Source organism: Pygoscelis adeliae, unplaced genomic scaffold (assembly GCF_000699105.1).
Source record: "Pygoscelis adeliae isolate BGI_AS28 unplaced genomic scaffold, ASM69910v1 Scaffold17, whole genome shotgun sequence".
In the NCBI taxonomy this organism is placed as follows: domain Eukaryota; kingdom Metazoa; phylum Chordata; class Aves; order Sphenisciformes; family Spheniscidae; genus Pygoscelis; species Pygoscelis adeliae.
Genome location: NW_008825234.1, coordinates 2,348,948 through 2,358,114, shown reverse-complemented (window position 1 = coordinate 2,358,114; position 9,167 = coordinate 2,348,948). Strand labels below are relative to the sequence as shown.

The window sequence follows — 9,167 nt, the reverse complement described above, 5'->3', positions numbered from 1 at the left end:
AGACAGAAGACAAAAATCTAAGCAAAGCACTTTACAAGGCTAAAGGAAGAGTAAAGACAAGAGACATAGGATGTAGACTACTAGTGGGAGAAACACAAAGCAAAAGTGAAAAACCGGAGAGACCTGACCAGGGGAGAGTGACAGAGAAAGGACAGAGGGAGAGATGGCACCATCCCAGAGCGCAAGTGGATGGGAAAAAGATTTGCTTTCGGTTGCCCCAGCATTCTACTCCTCACTGAGGAGGAAAACAAACACAACAGAGCAGAAACAGGTTTTGCCCCCACTTTCTCACACATTAGATATGCGACAGCTACATTTAAAGGAGGTTCTAAGAATAAAGGGAAGCCACTTGACTGCTGCCCAGTCCTTCCCAAGGATGCAAGTATGACACCTCAAAAAGTGAACCACAAGACAGAGCACAGCTGGCATTAGGAGATACCTATTTATCAGGGCAACTTTGCTTAGATCCAGATCTCGAGTTAGCAGAAGTTCTAAGCAGACCCTTGGGTGGGATTCAACCATTCTGGCTTAGGTGCTCAGTCTGAGAAAAATCACCCTGAGCTCCCTGTATAATCAAGTCAGAGAAAGGCACCTTGGCCTGGGGATTCATTTCATCCTAAAACAGGATAGATAATTGACTCTGGAGGTACCTATTCATTGCCCAGTATGACTAGCTCAGACTTGTAGGTATGTAAAGTTAGGCAAGGGGAGTCCCGCCATTGCTAATTAGCTAAGCCAATCTACGGGAGGGCTAACAGCAGCCTGGCTCCCCTGCTGCAGTCACACATTACCCTCCCCTTCTCTGTACTGTCACCAACCGCCAGCTGATCCCATCATGAGCTAGCACAGGCTGCTACGCCAGCAGAAAGCTATTCTTCTTTTTGTAATGTTATTTTTCAGTTGATTTAGTTCCTTGGTTCCTGGTGAAGGTAAAGTGGCCATCATTCCTATGAAAAACATTGCCAGCCAGGGAAAGAAATGCCCTTGGCAGCAGCTGAGATGGCCTTCAGTGTGTTACAAAACTGTGCCCTCGCATGCCAGCAGCATACAGAAAACAGAAAGATGCACAAGTGAAAGAATTAAAGGGACTAAATTCACTGGAAAAAAACACCAGCACATAATTATAGAGGGAACATTTTAAAAGGAGGAAAGATACGGGAAAATACCAGGCTGCAATGGAAAATAATATCCAGCAAAAGATAGAGAACATAGGAGATACAACAACATGAGGCATTTTGCAATAGCATGCAAGCCACCAAGAGTCATGGAAGTGATCCAAGAGTGTTGTCCTCAAATGACAAGGACATACTTCTCGGAACGATATCCTCAATATAACAAAACACCATGGTACGTAAGCATGCATGATCAAAATCTTGCATTTGAACTGGGGCAGTGTCAATGCAATTTCAACAAAAGGTTATTTTTATTCTCAGGCTGGGGATCTGCAGAGACCAAATAACACTCTACATGTGATCCTATGCTGAACCTTTCATATCAGCTCCCAGGAGCCTGGGAAAAGGAAGGAAATAAGTTATATTGGTGACACAAAGACCAACAATACCTTCAGTAAAACAGCCAAGCCTCAGTGTAAGAGAAAAATTAAGGGCATGAGAGCAAAAAGCAAGCCTCACAGGAAATACAGCCACATATCTTCACTGGACAAGAGAAGGGTGAACGTGTTAGTAATAGTACTATTCAATGTCCTTTCACTCTTAAAGCCCTGAAACACCTTTCCAAGTGCAGATAAGGGCAAGAAGACAAAAGGAAGGGGAACCTACCAAAGTGGCTCCCCAGATTAAGAGAAAATATATGGTTGGTACATAGAAATGGTTGTAGAAGCAAAATGCAGTGGAAAAAAACCCAAACAGGTTTCTATGGGTCTGATGTAACTTAGTAAAAGCACACAGAGATACGCGATTCCTGCAGATGACTAGACATTAACAAAGTTCTCAGAAGTCAAAGTATTCTTACACTAGTATGCTACAGCAGACTTTCACTAATCAGTTTATATCATTGGCAATAGTCAAGATCCTACTTATAAGTTAGGCCAAATGGAAGCCAGCTGAAAGAATATCTTTCAGTGGCAAAACATTTCCCAGAGCAGCTTTTATACATTCCACAACACGTGCATTCGAAATCCTTTGTCATGTACAATGCACTGGTCTACAAATATTGAAAAAAATTGAGGAAGAGTACAAGGGATTGCATGCAGATTTGAGATGCTTTTGACAATCTCATTTTGAAAGAGAAATGTGAATTCAGAAAGAATTCAGATAGAATGTGTAGAACACAATTTGCAAACAAGGGTGTTTATCTGAATTCATATAAACTGAATGCGTTACTTCCCTTATCCGTATAGCATGATGCTTGTGCTACCAAAAGATTCTTGAGGATGACAACTCCCTTTGGGAATTTTTCATTAAAGTCCTTCCATCTAACCAACTGCCCCGAGAGATTTATTTTAACAATGTACATTTCTAGGGAAGAATACAGCAAGCTATGTTAAGTAAGTGATAACTACTGGCATCTCTACCTGCTTTGGTACTCAGCAAATTCTCTAACAATAGCAGCAGATGCATCTTTCACACAGCTAGAACATGACCGGAGGCCAGTTGTGCACAAATTAAGAAGCTGCACATCAGCTAAGCAGTGATCACTTGAAACTTGGTGTGTATCTGTTCAGCATTTATAGGGCACTTACAGGAACAAAAACTAATGCTACTGCTCCGATTATGCAGCTACCAGTAAAAGAACAGGCTTCAGAGGTGTTAAGAGACTACACCGACCTTGCCGTGGCTGAAATCCCAGCATCTGCCAGTTAACTTAAGCAAAGGAAGAATGAACAACAACAAGAACGAGACTTGCCACAGTTACTCAGTGCTGCCAAAAAGGTACGGAAGAAGCAACTCTAAATATATCAGAAACTCCATGTATCCAACACTGTAGTTGTAACATTTAACATCATCTTCCTTAAAATTAAGGAACAATGTGAATGCAACCACGTGCAAACTAAGTCTAAATGGGCAAATGCATGTTTAAATAGAGAGTTGCTTAGAAGACAGTAAAAACTGTTATGACCAGAACCATTAACAAAAGCACCTGACAGACCTTGGCATCAAGTGCCAACAGATTTGTTTTATACAAAAGGACGCACAGACGTTGTAGCTGATATAACAACTTCCCTGGGCGTATCAAGTTGGCGTTGCTTACACAAGCTTGACACATGCCATCCAGAAACTAAACTCAGGATTTGCAAGACACGGGATGCGCAACTGGTCTCTTTTCAGATGGGAGGGTTTCAAGTTGACAGTAAGACTGCCCCAGCATCTATAAGAGAACACTCTTTTTCAACAGTATACTAAGTTCCCATTATACCCATAGCACTGTGGAAGTAGATGGAGCAATAGGCACAGTCTACATAAAAATCAATGGTCATTTTAAGCACTTCCAGTACATAACCTATTTACCTATCTCCACAAAACTTGTGAAGGTACTACAGTTGCCTCCACATATGACACAGACAGTTTAAACTCAAATAGTCCAACCTGAATAATTCTGGAGACATGATACTCAAGACATGAAGATATGTGGAAACTGGTAGAAATTCTCACATTCTACCTAAGAAGAATGTCACAAGGACTTCTTTAGATAAATTAGGTTCCTCTTCGCTATTTCCTCAACAGAACAAGCGAAGATTATCTGTGAATACTCTGTGAAGAAATACGCCTTGTCCTTTCAAGGACTGCCCTTGAAAATTCAAAAGAAAGATGGTACCGAAAAATCTATAATTCTCCTTTGAAGATTTAAGATTTAGGATTACGTTCAGAATTATTTAAATGGAGCAGACATAAGGAAATAGCTATGTATGTTGTCTAAGGATTTTAATTTTGAACTACTTAATTATAAATTACTGTTATATGTTCAGGCATTCATGAAGGTTTTAGATAACATTCATAAAAAAAGAAAGTGAGAGACTATAGAGTTTTTGGCACTCCACAGTTACATTGAAGGCAATTCTGGCATGAAGGTATTAAACAGCAAAGGAAGAAAACCTCCAATAAAGAGGTTTTTCAGCTGCAGCTCATAATATGGCTCTCATTACATCATCTCACCTCATCTCTGCATCGGCTTTAAACTGCAAGTTCATTGCACAACTAGAGAGAAACATTGCAAACACATCTGTGGATGCTGCTGACAGATCCACCACCCTGGAGTCTCCACAACACGCACAAGCAGCACTTATCTTGCTCTGCCACATGTTCTCAATAACTGTTTCCTTAACATTTCTTGTACGCAACTCCACTAACCAGTCAGCCATCAGAGACCTGTTTTCTCATTAACACCATTCTGACAAGAGAGCTCATTGATAGACATTTTTCTTTTCCTATGTAATAAGGCATTTTTTGCCGTTTCCTGTGCTAGGCCTTCACTACATTCTTGTCAGATGTTTTTATTTTGATTGGCCATAATTACCGTGCCATCTAACATTCCCAGTTCCTTCACATATTAATTTTTTTTAAAGCTCTTTGTTTTAAGTCCCCAAAATTAGATGATCTCTTATAAATCCTTCTCTGATGATAATCATAAAGTTCTACTTATATTAAATAATGTCCTTACAAAAACTTCCATGCTTTCTTGTCTCCCCTTAACTCCTATACAATCAACAGCCTTTGGTGTACAAGATTCATTTAGAGAAAGAAGTACTTGTGAAGCCTTTTTAAATGGATGTGAGTTATTTTGGTGCCTTCTTTAGTGCAGGTGAATGATTTATGAACCCCTCAGTCTCTGTGCAGTCCGTTCTTTAGCCAGCCAAGCACTACTTCATGTAAGCTTCGCTGTCCAGACCTTGCAGCACAGAAACGGGCAGACTGCCCCCAGCATTGAGACCAGATGGAGATCAAATTAACCCCTGATCCGTGGTCTCTTCGAGGCCCATAGACTATTTCTAAGGAGTCCACTAAAGATTAATAAATGCATGCCTATTATCAGCAATGTTCAATATCTGCTAAAATCGTCAGCACCATCACAGGAGAATTTGGAGGGATCCACAACTAAGCCTGAAAATCACTCAGATTAAACTGAAAAACTTCAAGTGCTATCTGTAGGATTTCTTGTTGTTATTATTTATGCTTATTCCACAGTTAGCAAATCATACTAACAGGACCAAAAAAAAAAAATAATCACAGAGCAAGCCATGCTTAAGATCAGACAAAGACAGGCACCAGGAACCTGAGCACAGCTATGGACACAGCTTCATTATTCAAGGTCCCCACTCAAAAATCAGCCAGAGTTGAAGCAGTTTCTCTTTCCACTCTCCATCCTTTGCCCCCATTCTTCACCCCTAAACCTCCAGATGAGAGCTGCTTAAGTCAACACTGGCAACATTACCACTGAATCTGTATCTGTGGCCTCTTCTCAAGTCCGAACAAAGCATCCAAAACCATCTCCTAACAATTCAGCCACCTTAGAGACAGGAGGTGCCTGTGGTTTTGCTGGAAAACTTAGTTGGGTGCCTAAGCTTTTCTTACTGCACAGACCAGAGATGGCCAACATCTTGCCTGAAGAGAGTAACAAGACACAGTTCTCCCACCTAGTCCATTTATGCCCATCAAGGAAATGCATCCAAACTCCTTCAGTCTCCTCTAAGCACACTGTAAGCAGGAAGGTTAATAGAAAACACTGCCATTCCCTTCCAAATCATGGTGGGGAGACGCTTCTTTCTTGCAGACTAGCTTCTTATGGGACTGCTCATGCCAAAGGAATAGACTTCCCTGGACTGTTTAGCTTTCTCTTTTTTCTTTTCCAAAATCAAAGCAGTATCAACATCAGGAACTGTCTTGGGAGCTGTGAACACAATCTTGGATGTTCAGTGGTCCCACTTCCAAACGATTGTGTCAGTTCATGACAAGGGCACCTTTCCAGCAGATGGGAGGTGGGGGTTTGAAGCAGTGCAATGAGCTGCATGCAGGTCTCCTGCTTCCCAGGTAAGTGCTCCCGGCCAGTAGATTGTTACATGACAGCTGGGTAGCAGCAATCCATTTTTCAAAGAAAACTGTAAACGGTTTTTTCAGACCCAGTTTTCAAAGTCTCCATGCCAGAAGGACAACTGGGCACACACATTCAAAGTGAGGTTCCAGCTTCTGAAACTCAAGTTCTTGCCGGCACTTGGCACTAAAGGTGGTGAATTTATCTGCTCCCACATCCAGCGGAGGGAATCCCAGAGCATCTCCCTCACAAGCATTTTCCAGACGGCTGCTGTGGCCATCACACACTTTGCTGGCTGTGGTGAGTCACTTTCTTCAGCACTTAGCTCTCCTCCATTCGTTCCATATAGCACGTAAACATTGCGGATTCTTGGTCTGAAGCCAGGTATTTAACCTGCAGCACCGTGAAACTGTTTAGTCATATCCATGTTTCACTCACATGCTTTATTGTCGGACTAGATCATCTTTAGAAGTCCCTTCCAACCCAAACCATTCTATGATTCAGTGTAGAAGGAAACCAATGTAAACCCTAAAACTCCTCACCATCTGTCTTAATGCTCTGTTCTGGCCTCCAGGACACCCTATGGACTTCCTAACCAATCTTCTGATACAGTTTTGAGGAAGCAGCATCCAGTCACAGCAGCTAAGGATCCTTGGATCCTAATAAACAAGTAAGAGACTGGTCCAGTGATAAAGAACTCGAGCAGACCAACTTCCATTCTCTTCTTGCCTACAGACATCTTATACAACTATAGGCAAATCACGCAGGACTAGATTTTTCTGAAGAGGCACTTACATGGATGAGATGAGACCTTGTTGGATTTTCAAAACCACCTCTCTCTAAAGCTTCAGGCTCCTAGTAGGTTGTTTTCCTCTTAAGAGTTTACCTAGCTCTTAAAATCCAGCCATACTCCCTTGCAGTTTTCAGTTCCAAATATACAAAATGGAGCACTTTCAGCACAGAAGTTGGCAGAAGCACTAACAAAGCCTTAGAAACATTTTTAAATGTTCTCTCCCTTGTACAGATGTTTGCATGGCTAAAAACATCAAAAGGCTTTAAGCCTTCTACTGACATATCAAACCCTCTTGAAGGGTCCTACTCCCACGGCCCACAAGCAGGATGGTTTGTGGTTCATGTGCAAACCAGAAGAAAGCATTTGAATTTTAAGAAGCTGCCAGCTAGTTATCGACCAGTAATCCAAAGGGCTTTGCCTACAGATGATGCCTTACGAGCCCAGTCTGTGCCTCTTTCAGTAGACTACCTTTCCCAAAATACATCCTAATGCTCATCTCATCAAGGGAAATGAAAATAGTGAGACCCTGACCACACAGCCTTACGGGAAATGTGGTTCAGCTGTGAAGTCCAGCCAGCAGTGAAATGCAATGCAAAGCACAAACTACACTCCCCAGGAGACACCATGAGAATATTTTTGGCTAAAATCTTCTGGTTTTCAGCCAAAATATTTTGACAAAAGAACTAAACTACCCTAGAAAACTGACACTTTTCTTGAAAAAGCTACTTTGCCAAAAGCCTTCTTACTTCAAAAGGATTCTGGCTCAAGAGTTTTTGGACAGCCAAAAAGATGACTAAATAACAGCTTTAGAAACAGTGTAAAATCACTCAAAAATAATCAGAAAAAATAGCCTTCGACATAAGGTACAATTTATAAATTACACAGTAGATTGCTGCTGCTTCCACAGTACAATTCTCTGCTGACTCTAGGACTATGCCACGTTTAAAATGCAATTTTGACTACGAATTAAAGTTACATATTCTCTTTCATGTATTAATTTAAACAGTAATTTCATTTTAACAGATACATCTAAGAATTTTCTGAAAGACAGTCCAAATATTTTTAAAAGGAATACTCAACTTGAAGTCTTATTTCTTGTCGACAACATCTGCATACCTTATTTATGCTGCATCAGTAACATAATAAAATTTTAGGGATATGTCTAATGAGTTGTCACAGAGTAAAAGATCCTAATATCATTGTTATAAGAGACCTTTAATTCAGTGTTTGTTTTATTTACTCTGATCACTATAATGCCTTAAACATTCATGATCATGTAAACGGTCATATAGCTATGAAATACAAGAGATCTCAGCTACAGAGAGGGAAATGTAGGACAATAGTTTTTACATTTGTTACATTTTTAAAATCTTTCAATACCCAAGGATCAAAGTTGTTGTATTTCCAGTCCAGAGGCTCTTTCCATTTCACTGTATGGCAAGTGAAGTTGGATATTTCAGTTCCCCACAGTGATTTGATTTTGCTAGAAAAGAATCCCCCTCCTAAATTTCACTGCCTATATTGAGCACACATGTATGTATCCACAGAGGTCAGAATGGAAAGCTGCAAGTCCCTTTATGAATCCTATTTTTCATACCTCATGACTAAAAAGCAGGCATGTGGCCTTCTGGTTACTGAAGTGCAGCTTACTTTCATATTCCAGCTCATTTAGACCAAGATTTTATAACTTTACACATCCTTAAATTTCATTAAGGATTCCTGTGTACTACTACTTCCAACTTGCTTTGGTTTTCACTGAGTTTGCTCTTAATTATCCAGTGGTGTAATTCCAGCGCTTACTGGATCTTCTGTCATCTGCTTCACTTCTGCAATGTCAAGTCTTCATTCCCTGCTTTGCAGCTATATTAAAAGCTCACTTTTTGAAGTGGAAAACAGCCAGCCGCTTAGGAATAAAAGTAGAAGGGATGGAGAAAAGCACTTATCGGTTCAATTTTGGAAATGCTATTACAATGGGAATTACAACCCATTAATGAACTGCAATAAGTTTCCACTTTAGGAAAAGTTAAAATTCATATACTGTTTTGTCCTTCCCTGCTCAAAGGAAGGCGAGCTCTTCCAATGGCATTTGTACATTTTAAACACAACCCCCCCCCACTAAACAGGAATTCAGTGATCTAACCCACATGGGTGCTTCTCAACAGAAAGACCCAACGTTATCTGATAGAATCGAGCAAGCTCTTATTTCCCTTACCTTCCCCTCCTATGTGGGGATTGTCAATCATATTCTGCCACTTACAAGGCAGCCCCCTAACAAACACCCAGGCGTTTTCCTCTATGTGCTTCTAAAGAGTGAAAGTTTAAAAGTCTCTTACCTTACGGTTGCTGAGAAAATGGAAACTGCTTAACGCTCTGTGCCTGCAGGGACACT

General features: G+C 40.7%; 1 protein-coding gene across 1 annotated transcript in view; it reads right to left on the bottom strand.

The window, feature by feature from the left end:
- Window positions 1–9,167, bottom strand: part of COLEC11 (collectin sub-family member 11) — a 40,505-nt gene extending 31,338 nt beyond the window's left edge. Inside the window, exon 1 of the mRNA XM_009329303.1 lies at window positions 9,112–9,167. The gene's annotated coding sequence lies outside the window, so the exon portion shown is untranslated. The remainder of the gene's footprint in view (window positions 1–9,111) is intronic.